The sequence below is a fragment of the Haplochromis burtoni genome, unplaced genomic scaffold (assembly GCF_018398535.1).
Source record: "Haplochromis burtoni strain Fernald_Lab_line unplaced genomic scaffold, NCSU_Asbu1 Contig_135, whole genome shotgun sequence".
Taxonomy (NCBI): Eukaryota; Metazoa; Chordata; class Actinopteri; order Cichliformes; family Cichlidae; genus Haplochromis; species Haplochromis burtoni.
The window spans coordinates 697,063-712,852 of record NW_024582496.1 but is presented as its reverse complement, the minus strand read 5'-3'; positions in this window follow the sequence as shown (position 1 = coordinate 712,852).

The window sequence follows — 15,790 nt, the reverse complement described above, 5'->3', positions numbered from 1 at the left end:
ACTAGATTAAACAATAGTCAGCACTTAGGATGTAATAACTCATGTAACATAAGCTGTAGCTTAGTGCTGAGAGTAATAGCCATTACCTACGATGGAACCTGATCATTTGGCTTGTTTTTTTTGTTCTAATAGACTTTCAGCTCACAGAAAAGCTTCAGTTCCAATATGTTGGTGCATTTCCTTACACGAGATTTCTACTGAATTAAGCTCAGAATTTTGACTTTGCCATTAAGATCCTTATTTCTCCCACCATTCTTTTGTCGATGGACTTTTCTCTGATTGTTTTTTTTCCTCCAGATTTTGCTGGTTTAATTGAAAATTCATTGATATTTTTAGTAATAGCAAACATTCTAACCCGGATGCAGAAAAACTGCCCCAAGCCATGACATAACCACCACCGTGTTTTGCAAATAGGATCAGATTCATATGCTTAAATGCAGCTTCCTCTTTTCTCTCCACATCATGCTTCTCTTTTAACAAAGATAACATTTTTTTTTTTTTTTCATCAATCGTTTGTTCAGAAGCTTGTCCACATGATCTTTGGCAAACTGCAGCACAGTTGTTTTTGGAGAGCAATGGGTTGCAACGATGAAAATTACATTTGCCAATGTGAACGAGCCTTTAGTTGTCCAGAGGTTTCACAGCGCCTTTGTGACCTCACAGATTATTACATTTGTTGATCTTGAAGCAATATTTATTGGGTGATCTGTCCTTGGGGAGAGAAACAATTTTCTTGAGTTTCTTCCATTTGTACACAGTTTTCCTGACTGTGGATTGGCAAAGTCCAAAGAAAAGATTGTTGTCTAAACTCTGTCAGCCTGATGAGGATCAGCAACTCTTTTGTTTTTGTCAAAGTCCTAACAGATAAAGAGAGTACATATTGTGATACACTTTCTAAATCATGGGTTGTGAAGATCATACTTGTTTTTAAATAAAAAACACATCTCATTGTTGGTGGGATAAAAACCCAAATCTGTTTTTACCTTCACATTTTTTGCTAACCCTAGAGACTTATATTTTCCCTCACTGGATCATTAACTGAGTTCTCTTTATCTACTTTTAGTAATCTTAAGGGTTTTTTTAGGGCATATTCAGGCTGGAATATGGCAGGAGAAAAGGTTCACAAACCTTTTTTCCTGCAACTGTTTTTATTGGACAAACTAGCCCTATACAATAAATAACGTCTTTATCATCAGCTAACTAATTCAGCAAAGTAATGGCTTAATTAGTTGCTCAATAGCTGATGAAATCTCCTAATGACTAGTACAGGCAGTCAGACTGGAGGCAAGGAATGCAGTTCCTGTTTTTGCCATCTGCTGAGATTAAATATGCATACTGTTGAAAAATGGATGGAAAGAATTTTGAAGGTAAATAGATAAGTTGGTTTAACATGCATGTAAAGTAATTAAGGAGTGCGGGCTAAAGTAACTGGCCTAATATTAATAACGTCTCAAATGGCAATGGAATATCAGAAAACACCTCCTGTACTCATTTTAGGGCTGTCATTTGAAGCACGTCTTCCAAAGCTTAATTTATATTCTAAAGGGAAAAAGTACACTGTGAGCATTAATAGTGTCATTCACAGGCAGACAGTGGCGCAAATGGATTCATTCCTGTGGCCTGGCGCTCAGGCAGACAGTCAGGATACTCACAGAGCCCCAGCCACCATTCATGTAGCAGCACGATCCAAAGATTACCGCACTGGCTCAGCTGTCTTGCCAACTACCACACAAACTGCTTACAGCATGTGGAAAGCATGCACCCACACTAAAGTAGGGGTCCATGGGGCATGAGTTTCAAGGGGGACTCAACAACTCCTTTGTGCGGTGAAAGTTTTAAAAGTCTGCTCACAGCACAAGCAGCTCTAATCAGCAGCAGCGTTTTATCAGCAGCTCAGCAATGATCCCCACTCACACCTGCTGAAGTGCATCTTAAAAAGATCCGGGCCCTTTCTAAATGTCCTCTGACCTTTACAGAAGCACTTTTTTGTTAACCACAAAAGAAATCTAGAGGGGAATATGCGGAGGTAATTTATAAAGGTATCTTCTCTTAATCTTTCCAATCACGCCTAATGATTCTTTGACTGTAATTTTCAGGATTTATAACAATTAGCACCACAAACTGCAAACACACTCCTTCGAGTTAAATAGTCAGAGGTACAAAAGCTAAGTTTAAGCTCTTCACGCAGACTCCCACCATCTGTGACCTTTTCCTGAGGCTAATAAGTCTTCTTGTGTAATTACATGCCGTGAAACCTTGCACCGTGGCAGTAAAGGCATAAGCTTCATTAAGGCGCACTCATGGTTTCTATTAGATTTTTCAACGCTAACTTCACTTTTACCTCCTTTTTTCTAAAACTGACCAAACAATAATTCCTTTGAATATATCCAGGGGTGTGCTTTTTGACACCTGTGTGGGAGACTACCCGTCATTTTTGCCATGGCTCTCTGCAAAGAAATTCTGTTTAATACATAAATGTATTATTTACTTAATTATTTTATTTTTTAAGGGGTTTATGTCATTTCTCACCAGCACGTGTATTTGTTATCATTTAGTCAGTGTGCAATCAATCTATAAGGCAGGCTTTATTTATGTAGCACCTTTCATGCAGGTTGGTGCAGTTCAAAGTGCTCCAAAGATGACAGACAAGCTGATAATAAGACAGAACACAGAATAACGAAGTAATAAAAACAGCTTAAAGACAGATCCAATAAGATAAGGAGAAAAATATCATAAAATGAAATGGAATAATTTTACATCATAACTAAACTAAAGGTAAATGTATATATTACAATAAACTAATTTTTCAAAAAACTGAAACCATAAACCCAGGCAGAATGAATCTTTAAAAAACATCCTTTTTCCTAACTTTAGTGTTATAGTTGGCGGTGGACTGGATTGTAACTAAAACCGAGTGCTGTTAAAGCTCTGGAGAGGTAATAAATAAGAAGACTGCTTTTAAATCTGTCATTGTTACCATGGCGAAGAATAACAATTCATGTCTCTGTAAGAACAATAGCAAAGTCCAGAGGCCAGGCTTACAGTTCAGCACCTGTTGGCACCTTGACCCTGCAGCATGGCTGTACAAAGCTCATAAAATCTAAACTACAGCGCTGCTTCGTGAGGTCACTGCCTGAAATCGGAAGGACACAGTCTGGTACAATCCCTGTCAGAGCAGAGCAGGATCAAGTATCAAGCAAACATGGAAAATAACCTCCCCGAGGTGAGAGGAACATGCACGGTTCAGGAGGTTGAAAAATACCAACCAGACGTTGTTCAGCTGTCCTGCAAACCCTGTCCACTCACGATGTGAACAGCTATGTTGAGACACTCCAATGCAGGTATTGATGGGAAACCCCAGCCGGCTGGGTGGAGTTTACATGTTCCCTCTGTGCCTGAGTGGTGTTCTCTCCTGACACTTCCTCCCACAGTCCAACAACATGCATATTAGGTTAAGTTGTGGTTCTAAATTAGCTGTGAGTTTGAGCATGAATAGCTGTCTGTCTTAACGTGTTAGCCGTGCAACAGACTGATGAGCTGTCGAGGGTGTAACCTGCCTCTCGCCCTCTTTTACAGCTGGGATAAACTCCAGCCACACTAATGCCAAGCAGAAGAACAGTGTTAATAACCAGGTGCATTTTTATTGGACGCTTTGTCACTTTAGGATCCAAATATTCTCTTAAGCCCATTCAGGAACACTTTGTCTCCGTGCCTAAAGTCATCAGCTCCATAGCTAATGCAAAGACAATAAAGTTCAACTGCACATATGGAGAAGAAATTGAAAAAAAACTATCAAGAGGGAATTTCCCATTACCTCAAACAGTAAATGTTTATGTTGCATGTCTTATGAAACTGGATTTCTCATGGAAGGGGCCCCGTTTCCATTCCCTTTCAATGCTTGTCTCAGTAAATAAATAATAGTATGAGATAAAGCACAAACATGTTGAAGTTTTTATTTAATTTTGTATGCACATGGCAGGTCTTAAATAATGATAATTATAGCATAAAAAAGAAAAAGAAAAACTCTTTTTCTGAAAAATGAAGAATGAATGAAGAAATCTTCAGTTGGCCCACCTTTGATCTGTGTTACTACTTAATGGGTCTTATAGCAGTAGGTCAAATGGCAAGTGAATTTCATTTTACAGATATCAAATCTAACCTTCACAACTTCCAGTTATTTCCAAGTGACCGAGTCCATTTTGTTGGTTCAGGCATCATTAACCTATATCTACAGCAGCTGCTGTGCTAACAGCTTGAGTGTGTGCATTTTTACAGTATGTGCTTAAATAAAATAAAAAAAAACTGTAAAAGAGCTGCAGGCTAGATGTGGAATGCAGATGCTTCCTTCTGCACTACAGAAAGCTGCTCTGTAGCAGTTTCTTATGCTACAGTTGCAGCTAGCTTCTTAATCTCGAGCCAAAGAGTGACACACCTCTTTATTGATCTAAAAAGTGGACTTTTTACTCATCTACAAACATGGTTTGTATTCAAAACCCAAGAAAATTGTCACCGGTGTATGTAATTTTTTTATATATATATTTCTTTTTTGATAGCCGTACTGTAGATGTGGAGCTCTTAATGCCTTTCCCCATCACAGCCTCAGATTTACAGCCAGTCTGCTATGCAATATTGCGTGAGTCATTTCCGTTAGTGTCCGAGCAATTATATGGTTCATATCAACTCTCCTAACACACAGCCAGGCTGATTCACTGCGGCTGAATGAATCACGTCTCATTTAAACCAATTCTTATTCGAATCTGCAAAAATTTCAAACTGTGCTTTTGTTTAGATTCTGACTCATCTCTTCATTTTCGCCTAATGCATCATGAAAAATGTCCATCTGCCCAGGAAGCTGGATTAATCCTATTGTTTGCAAAGATGTTCAAAATCAGTCACTTCCAATCGGTGCTTTATACTAATCTGCATGAGTGTACGGATCAAATTCAGTGTGACAATGGGACTGATTTCATTCTGAAGCATCGCTCAGTTTCTCTTTCATTTCTGGTCTTCCCTCTTACTGTAAGCACATACAGTAGAGTTTCATTTGGGTTTGGGGTTTTTTTACAGCAAAATGGGTTTGTTTGTCATCACCGCTGTGTATTCCATAACTCATGCAAACATACATGCATGCTTGGCCATTGTTTAAAAGATGACTCAACACTACTATGTGGTTTTTCTGCATTTCTACCCAGATTTCTCCCAAATTGGAACAGCCAGTTCCCCGAGCACTGCGGTCTTCCCTACTGCTAACTCCTACAGTGAGCCCGGTGGAAAAGTTGGTATCCCAACAGTTATATTCAGTTGGCTTACTGCAACTGTAACAGTTTGTCTTTCTTTTTAATTTTTTTTTGTTTTTTTATCAGTTGCTTGGAAATTTGGGGAGCAATACAGAGAAGAAATCGTATGAATCACTTGGCTTTTTTAAGACTGCTATGATTTAATATCAGCGAGAAGGTCATTTGGTCAATGGAGTTTTGACACAAGGTCACTCTAGAAAAGATGGCCAACATTCGAGGGACTTCAATTATAATTTTAGTGATAATCAAATTTGCAATTCATCACAAACCAGCTGACCTACCTAGCACCTTTGAGATCCCCCGGGGTCTGAATCCTGGGGGCAGTTAACCAAGTAATGTGACCTTGGCTGAGCCTGGAAAAAACCCATGACTAAAAGAAATGATTTTACTTTCATTTCCTAACCTCTCAGGGCAGGTTGAAGAAATTACTCTAAGTCCTGTTACAAAGTTTGCTGCTCTGGTGTGTTTACTCACTTTCTGTACAGTGAGCATAGGGTATCAGAGAAGGCAAGTCAACCCAAATAATTTCAAAGCAACTGCATTTTATACCACAAATGACTAAAAGGGAGGCAGAGTGTAGCTGCTAAGGTCTGATAGATGGTTTATAATACAATGACGCGATAAGATCAAAGAGTCTAAACTCTAAGGGATTGGAGACGGTCCTGACACTGTTTGATCACTGAATTCTAAAGTGTATTTAACAGGGTGTGTATTTCCATTCTTTAAAAAAAAGAGGTTCAAAGAACAAAGAATAGACTGTCTATCTTGATGTTCTCCATCAGGCAGAGGCCATCACATTTTGAGTGGGAGGAAGCACTGCAGATGTTAACTGAAATGTTCTCAGGTTAAACACAGACTACTTCTTTGGGAAATGATGATGACACACTATGCTATAAACCTAGTGCTGTTCTGCCAGCAGCTAGTGGAGAGTGCTGAAATTATAGTTTTTAAAGCACATTCACTCACGCAAAGATTCAGGCCTCAAGGATTTGTCTTTTCACTCCAGCTGACATTTTAAACTCAAGGCAGTTTGGGGACATGCTGCTGAATATGCTGCTGTCCTTCATATGTTCTTACACTTTCACAAGGAAATAAAGAACAAAGGCAGCATAAGGTTGTGTATTGTATTTGTCAGTGGAGTGTTTTTTGTCAATTGATTTGTAAGTCATTGAGTGAAATAAGTATTTGATCCCCTGTAACCATGTAACAGGCAGAATTCTGGCTCACACAGACTGTGCCCAAGTGCCACACAGATAACAAATAATCAGTCAATTACAAATATTCCTGATCTCAACTCTTTATGTTTGTAAAGCACACCTGTCCACAGATCCAAACTCCCCACCACTATAGGCAAGACCAAAGAGCTGTCAAAGGACGTCAGGGACAAGACTTAGACATGCACGAAGCTGGAATGGGTTACAAGACCATCAGCAAGAATTCTGGTGAGAAGGTAACAACTGCTGGTGCAATCGATTGGAAATGGGAAAAAATATAAAATGACCATCAGTCAGCATTTGGTCTGGAGCTCTGTGCAAGCTCTTATCTCACAGGGTGAGGATTATCATGAGAAAGGTGGAGGGTCTGCGCAAAACTACATAGAAGGAGTTGTTAATCATCTGAAGACAGCTGCGACCAGTCACCAGGAACACCACTGGTAACACAACACATCATAACAGATTAAAGTCTTGCAGTGTTCTTAAGGTCCTACATCTCAAAAAGGCACATGCACAAGACCATCTTAAGTGTGCTAATTAACATCTAAGCAGACACCATCCCCACACTTAGGCATGGAGGTGAAAACATTACGGTTTAGGGCTGTTTTTATGCCAACAGTACAGAACAAGTTCACTGCGATGGAAAGGTCCATGTATAGTACTATAACATCTTGGATGAGAACGTCCTTACATGAGTCAGAACACTTTAGATGAGTCAGATGGGTCTTCTGACATGTCAGTGACCTCAAATATACTGCCAAGGAAACAAAGGGAGTGGTTAAAGAAGAAGCACATTAAGGTCATGGAGTAGCCTAGCCAGTCTTTAGACCTCGATCTTATAGAAAATCTGTGGGCAGAGCCGACATTTAAGTTGCCAGGCAACAGCCAAGAAACCTAAAGGGTTTAATTTAGAATCACCAGTTAACCTAACTCTAATACCTGCATGATTTTTGATTGTGGGAGGAAACCAGAATACCCAGAACCCACTGCAAACTAGCCAGATTGTGGATTTGAACCAAGGAACAGCACTAACCACCACACCGTGAGCTATCAATCCAGGCTGAACAAAAGTAGGAAAGTTATGATTACAAGGCTTGATGTAGAATTTTCTGTACGTTTTTGTCCTTGATGGGTTAAACCACAATAAATAGTTATAGCATACACGTGGTGTGTATGCAGTTGTCTGCCTCTTATAACTCCAGTGATTTTCCTGCGGTTTGAAATCTCGTGTGATCTTGTGAATTTTGTGAGTCCAGCAACTAACCACTCTTACTAGATTGTATCAGCTCATCTCAACAAGAACAAATTAAGTTGTTGAATTTCATACAGATTCTACACGATTTAATTACATTCACCATAGAAACATGAAATTATTTTATTTTGTTACTTATACTTTTGTAAATGTTTCCTTTTTTTGATTGTGGCCCAAATACATATTTCCCCACTTTATATATTTAAGATGGGAAACAGTTTCAGACTTTGCTGAAAAAGTTTGCAATTCTCTTTTAAATGTGTGTTCCAGTACCTTGAAAAGATTGCCAATAATTTATAATAAAAAAAAAAACAAAACTACAAATATGTTGTGCTCAGCTGTACAAAAAGATAAGCCAGTGTGAGCTTTTATTGTGCAGCCTCTTTCACCTGGCAGAAGGCTACACACACAAACAAATAAATAATATATAGAGCCAGTACTTTTACAACAAAAGCAGCAGTCCAGTCATCATCAATGCTGCCTAATACTTGATAAAAGCACCTGCCTGTCCACCTTTAGCGCAGAATAGTGAGTGCCATTTGTTTGCTACCATCACTGGCATAATGAATATAATGCAAGATTAATGCTATTGAATTTTCAGGGGATGTATTTCACAGCTTCTAGATATATTTGTTGTGCCTGAAAAACTGCGGTATAGCCCCGTCTTCAATTCAATGAGGAGCCGCACACTGACAGTAAAATCTCTGCTGACTCCACAGATGCTAACCCGCAGTGTGGAATAAAGGCTCTATATCTGCAGAAGTCTGACACGATTATTAATCAACAATAACTTTTAACCCTCAGTGACAGGCAGAGTCATCACACACCACAAAACGACTGCAAACGCTTATACAACTGACGTCAGTTTCGAGCACACACGCTTCAAAAGCGAATGAGAAACTGCCCTAGTAACTTTTGCAACATTAAACCTTTGCCAGTCCTGCCGGTGAGCATAAAACCGCTACCAGGAACTTCGGCTCTTAACACTAACTGTTTTCATCAGCGCTTCATCATAAAAATGAGCAGAAGTTACTGGCTTCCTTCTATGTTTATGTTTCCAAATTTCCTGTGCTGTGAACCAAGCAGTGCATTATTTATGCTTCCCAAGTTCATATACCACAGAGTCCCTGAAGTCATTATCCATCGAATGAGACGTGCACCAAATGACGCCACCCCTGACTGCGTATGCAAGGTATTATCGTTTTATGATCATAGTTCTCCTCGCGTTACAGCCTGCGGGCATGAAACAGAAAGACGTCACATCTCAGGTCTCACGGATATTTTGATAAAAGGTTGTCTTTATGATTATTCAACTATTTTTACTACCTTTGCATATATTCATATTGGACGCACGTTTGTGTTTCATTTGTTGATAGAGCAAATTTGTCTATATGTGAGAGATTTGTTCAAAGAAATGTGGAGAAATGTTACCTTTAGAATAATAAGAATTAATAGCTAAAGCGAGGATGATGATTATGATACTATCTCAAAGGGAATTTATCTAGAAAGGGTTTTTTTCTCATGCAAAGACTCTGGAAAGGTCTATTCAGTCACTTTTGTATCTTTTATAGCAGTAACTGTGTGGTGAAATAGCTGAAGTCACCGCTGGACAGAGTACAAGGAGCATTAAGCTGTGTTCACTCAGAGGAAGGCATGACGCAGGATTCCTCTGACAGCGGCCAAGATTCAAAATCTCTTAATCAAAGGGGGTTGTGGAGTTTGTGCTCTGAAATGCTCCGATATTTATTTCATGGCTCTGTTAATTCAGCAGATTTATCTTGAAATTATGGTGAAATTTACTTGTCTGATTAAATTTAGAGTACAATTTAGAGTTTGTTATGCACGGTGGAAAAAAAAATCAAAAGCATTCATTTTCCATTCATTTGGCTGCTTGGTTTCATTTTCTTTTTTTTAGCAGGGTTTCTCTGGTATATACATCATAAGAAAAACCACCCAGCATCACCCGGCAGATAAAGCAGGCTGCTCTGCTGAAGTGTGGATTGGGATGTAATGAAAATGCAAATGAAATTAATTATTTTTGTAATAACTGTTCGTCATGTAACCGAAGATAAGGTACAAATTATGTGTTATGTCTTGTAATTGACTTTAAATTGGTTTTGTTTCTGGACTTGGAAAATTAGTAAGTGGTGCAAAACAAAACGAATAGCACAAAAAAATAAAACATGTCATCTGAAAACTGATATCTAAAAAAAAAATGTCATGGAACAATGTCTTTTATTGGAGGCTTGGGGGATGCTGACTGCCAAACCGATGTTAATACCTCAATATTTACAGATTGTTCAATTTGACATTGAAACTGACACAAGAAGAAGAATGCTGTTTCACAGCATACACTCAAAAAAAATAACTCTTTGAATGAACATAAAAAACACATGGAAAGAATTTCCACATAATTAAATTGCTTTATTTTAGCATGATGCAATTCTGTTATTACAACTTAATGTACTTGATTTGGACTAACGTGATTAATTAATGATGAATCAACTGTTTTACTACAGTAGAGTCCAACTTAATTTAATTGCGACAAAAATGCGTAATCGCAATAGAAAGCCATTTAATAATGTGGAAATCCTTTCCATGATTATTTTAAGTTCATTTAAAAAGTGTTCTTTTTTAAGAGTGTTCAACAACGTCTAGAGTCTGGTTAACATAAAATGTTAATGGATTTATATTAACTTCCACTCCATCCATCCTCTTATCTTTACCAGGGTAGCAGGGAGGCTGGGCCCTATCCCAGATGTGATAGGGTGGGAGTCAGAGTACCATATGCACTCATGTTCACAGGTATTGTAGAAACACCAATTAACCTAACCCTAATTACTGCATGACCTTTAACTGTGGCAGGAAACCAGGGCACAGGGACCATGACATTATATATATAGATTATATGGATAGATAGATGAAATGTACTTGATTGGCATACATTTAGTTTATTCCAAAGATGTCGCCTTTAATGATTAATTATTTGGATATATATTTATATATGTTCCAGCTGCATTTTACTCAAAATCAAAGAAAATCAAATCCATCACTACAACCTGTCATTTTGGTTGACAATCTTTCACCTTCAGAAGTGCCTTACTTACTTTTTCGTGATATAGTTTGAAACATTTCTTTGAAAATTTGTTCCATATTGGCATTATATGCTGTGGACGTCTTGTTGCAAATCCATGAAGTGAATCTCCCGTTCAAGGCCTTACAGGTCGTTTCAGTCTATCTGATTGGTTCGTGGTCATAATAGTTTTTTCTCTTGCTGAATACACCGTGATAGGAATTTTTAAAGTTATGGTCCAAATTAGCAACAGAAAGGATAATGAAACAGTTTGTGCTTTAGACCACATGTCACAGTGACTTCTATTTTACATTGTGGAAACTCACCAAAACTCATTGGCTGACATAGAGCCTGGTTGTGTCAGCCTTCTTGGGTAGTATCTAACAACTTCTCTGATTGCCTAACGAGCAATCAAGAGACAGGGAATAGTAAATAATTGAAATGGTATTTTTACATTTTTATTTATCTGGATATACTATAGCAGATTTTGGTGCAATTCGAGAGAGCCATGTAAGCTGGTCCCCCTGCTTTCAAACTACATGCTAAGCTAACCAGCTGCTCAGTGAAGCTTCATCATTGTTACAAGCATGAGAACGGGATTCATTTTCTTATCTACGTCACTGCCAGAAAGCAATTTTACCCAGACTTCCAAAATGTTTTGATTTAATACTAAGCTACCTACTGCGAGTGAAAAGAAACATCTTTATTTACTTGTGTTAAAAAACAAACTGTGCTACTTTGTGCTCAGACTGAGGTCAATGATCCCAAGGAGCATGAAGTCCAGTGACTGTTTGACTGCCCGTTTTATTTGGAGTGAATCATTTTTGGCATTAAATAGTTTGCCAGTGAATGTTATATGGCACTTGGAAAAGAAATCACCACAAACAGAAACCTTCATGTTTATCTGGAAATACTGAAATCTGAAGGCATTTAATTTCTTATTAGTCTCCACAGAAATAATGACGAAACACCCAGCGTCCTAAATCCAGCTGTTTTCTGGCGTGAAAGACCAGTTCACACGAGGTTCAGTGTGGTTAAGTACTCCCTGTTTCTAAAAGATCAATCAAGCCACACATGTGCATGGACATAGTGCCAGTACAAGTCTGTGCTTTGCTGCCTATTAGTCACAACTGTCTTCGTTTTACATAGTGAGTCAAAGGATATGAGCCAGCCTGAAAAGCAACAGCTGCAGCCTGCCAATGGCTGCAGGGAAGAAGACCGTGATTTGAAACAGACAAGAGCTTGGAAACTTTTTAGGCGAAAGCACTCGTGGGCTATCATTTTTTTAAGACTTCAAATAAACATCCAAATATCTGACATCAAGAAAAATGACCGTGAAAAGCAGGAAGAAACACTTTTCATCCTGTGAATCATAAAATGCTTCAGAAGTTCCTCATTGATTTTAGGTTGGTAAGAATTGCAGTGAGTCCAGGTATCAGAATGCTAAAGACAACGTTACAATACAGAAATCAAAATACATTCAACAAATGGAAATGGCACCACATCATGCAAGAGGAACCTTCACAGATGTCAGATACATCCAATTACCAATCACAAATCGTGTTAGGACTAATTATGTTGTGCTCAAAATTAATGAACACCAAAACAAAATGACATACCGAGAAGCATCTTATTTTAATCCTGCACATACCTCAGAGACACTAATTAATGTAATCTTCCTCTGTCCGTCTGTCTGTCTGCCTGTCTGCCTGTACATTTTTTGCCCGTGGGTAGGGTTCAGCCTCATCTCTTTGCTCGCGTGGATGGCGCTTATAAACATCACTGAGGATGGCATCAAAAGCAAATCCATGTTAGCCTTTCTCTCGCACACAAACACCACAATTCACAGCAAAAAGAATGCATTACATATATTATGGAATTTAGCAAAGAAAAACTGAATTACCAGCCATTTTGAGACGTCTTTTGTAATGACACAGACACTGAGTGTGCAGAGAAACAAATTTGTTCTCGGGCCATTATCTCAGACTGAGAAGAAATAACTTCATTAGGGTTGGAGACGGAAGGTGCAACGAGGCTGCTGGAGCAGGAAGTGACAAGGAGAAAAGGGAGAGGAAAGGAAAGAAAAAAGGAAGAACAAATAAATTGGAGCGAAATAAATTAGGCGAGAATAAACTTAATGCAAACAGCAGTTACAAAAACAGCAAAAGTTACCCAACAAATGAGAATTGCTGATGTATTCTCTGTCCAACTCAATAAGAGCAAAGACAGTATGCATATATATCTTTGGCTTACTACTAATTACAGAAAACCCCAAGTGTGAATGGTTGTCTCTATGTTTTAGTCCTTAGATAGACTGCTGATCTGTTCTGTCCTTTTACCCTGTGACAGCTGAGAAAGGCCCATCTTCCACACTTCTACTCCTAATATACCAAGTGGTTATGAATCTGATTACTTTTTTCAAGTAACAAGTAAAGTAAGGGATTAATGTTGCAAAAAAGTAATGTTGCTTTCGCGTAAGCACGCTGTGTTACAAAACCTTTATTTTGTTTGTGAGAGTGTCTCATGACAGTGATGTATGAGCGTGCAACGTCTGTCGCAGCAACAGACGTATGGAAAACATCAATGGATAGTATGCAGTGCGGGAGAGAGTACGACCATGCAGCGTTTAAAGCTTGGAAGTACTTGCATTACTTGTTTGATTCCGTAAAATGTGACAAAAACATTAGCGTCCGCTGTACACTCTGTGTGGGAAGAAAACTTCTTTCTACAGCAAAAAATTTAACTTCAAATCTGAGCAAGCGCCCGGCATGGGAATGTGAAATTCACAGAGAAACAACTGGATCCCCCCACTGACACGACCGCTGCGACACCGGGCAAACCTCCACCGATCCCACTCCTGCTAAACAGCTGAAAATAGTTGTTGTTGTTTTTTTGCTATGTTTTACTTGCAGTTATTTGAAAGAGTGACACAAAAGATCATTTTATTTTATATGCAATTTGTAAAAAGAGACTTGATGAAATATCCAGAAAAAAATAGAATCGGGCTGGAAGGTCTATTATTGCTTTATTACGTATACAGGTTGTATCTCTATGTTTAAAAAGAAATAAAGTTACTTTTGAAAGTTAATTTTGAAAATAAGTCATCAGTAAGGTAACTGGATAACTTTCTTGGAGAAGTAATCAGTAATTAGTAATTAATTACTATTTTCAAGTAACTTGACCAACGCTGCCTGCAACAGGTGAGTGTTCCCAGTCTTTTCAGGCCATGTCATGATACAGCAACTTGTCAGGCCAAACCTACATTATATTCTGTGTTATTGGTTTTCTGGCCCTTAATGGGGGCTTGAATGTACAAAATAAACACCACGTTGTATTTAATAAGACTTCAAACTAGTGATTCAAGCCATAATCACATCAGACCCTACGCTGTGTCACTGCATCATTTCATGTTTGGCACTGATCACCACCTGCACTCATGTATATATCATGTATATATCTTTCTACGTAGCACTCATAATTCTTATTCTCATGTATATATCTCATGTATATCTCATGCACATATCTTTCTTTCTACATAGCACTTTAATTCTTATTGTTTGCACTGAAGCACCGCAGCAATTTCCTAATGTTGTAAACCTCAACATCTGGCAATAAACCTGATTCTGATTCTGATTCTGATTCTGAGACAAATCAGAGGACCCCAAATAGTCATTTTCCTATATGCACCCCATATATAACTGTACTGCTTTTTTTTTTTATTACCAAAGGAATCACTCCTGCCAGCCGCTAGGCACAAAGCAGTTTTACTGCAGTGGATTCACTTTTCCAATCCAGAAGATAGATCCATCAGTTACATATATAGTCTCTTGGAGACAGGAGAGCTGCAGGTTGTGTGTCTATTTTCAAATTCTGGCTTGTTAAATTTTTTACTCAATTTCTGCCAGTTGCAACTTTACCAAAAACAAAATAGTCAGGGCTTCAATCTATTAGTGAAGTTTGGGAACCTTGAATCTTTCCCCCACATTAGTGGCATTACGACCTGTTGCTGTTAAAAATTTCATAGAGATCCCAGACCAATGTGCTGGACAGAAAGATAATCCACCGAACTGTGGAGGGTTCATAAAAACAGCAGTTTGGTTGCATTTTACAGTCTCTGCATTTACAGTTGTTGCCTTTCTGAAATGTCTAACTGCTTCTGTCTGAATCTCTGTGCCAACACATCTGTTCATATGGAAATAAAGATCATGACATGTTCTGCATATTGTAAAAACATGTGTCTGGTGTGCATGTTGGACAGAGTCCAAAGAATCCATTAAACCCATGTAAAAGACTGGGCTGGCAAACGTTTTACAGCTGTACGGTGACGTAACATCACACTTACCGTGTGCATTAGCGCCGTCTCACCAGAACAGAGGGAGCCCAAAAAGCGCAAAGTGATAGGACTGTCGACTTTACAGATACTCGGGACTTTTTGCTTTACAGATACTGAGTTTGAGGCTTCTTAGACAAGGCCATGCATCTTCAAGCTCAGCTGTCTCCCTGCTGTACTATCTAAATCCTCCATGGCCCACTATCTGTCAGAAAACACAATAGATTTGCTGACTAGCAGAAACAGCTGATAATGAAAAAGGATAAGAATGAATATTGGAACTACCCTTTGTGGAACGTTTTACAGAGACTGAGTTGCTGCACAAACAGACCTTTTAAAGGCCCCATAATGTATGATATGAGTGCCACCATCCTGTAGTCACAGGATATGCTGGGTCATTACTTCTCTGGCTCGTGGATATACAAGCCAAAGACAGAAGAATGCCACGGGGTTCCGTTTCTGGATATAATTTGAAACAAACTATGGCATAAGGGCTCAAAGTAAGCAAGGTTGTAACAAGTGCAGCCAAGAACAATTTCATGGGAGACTTTCAGTTGTGTCTAATTGGAGGAGACTAAGTATGGCAGAATTTCGTTGCAGCATTATACACAATTTTTAAACAAG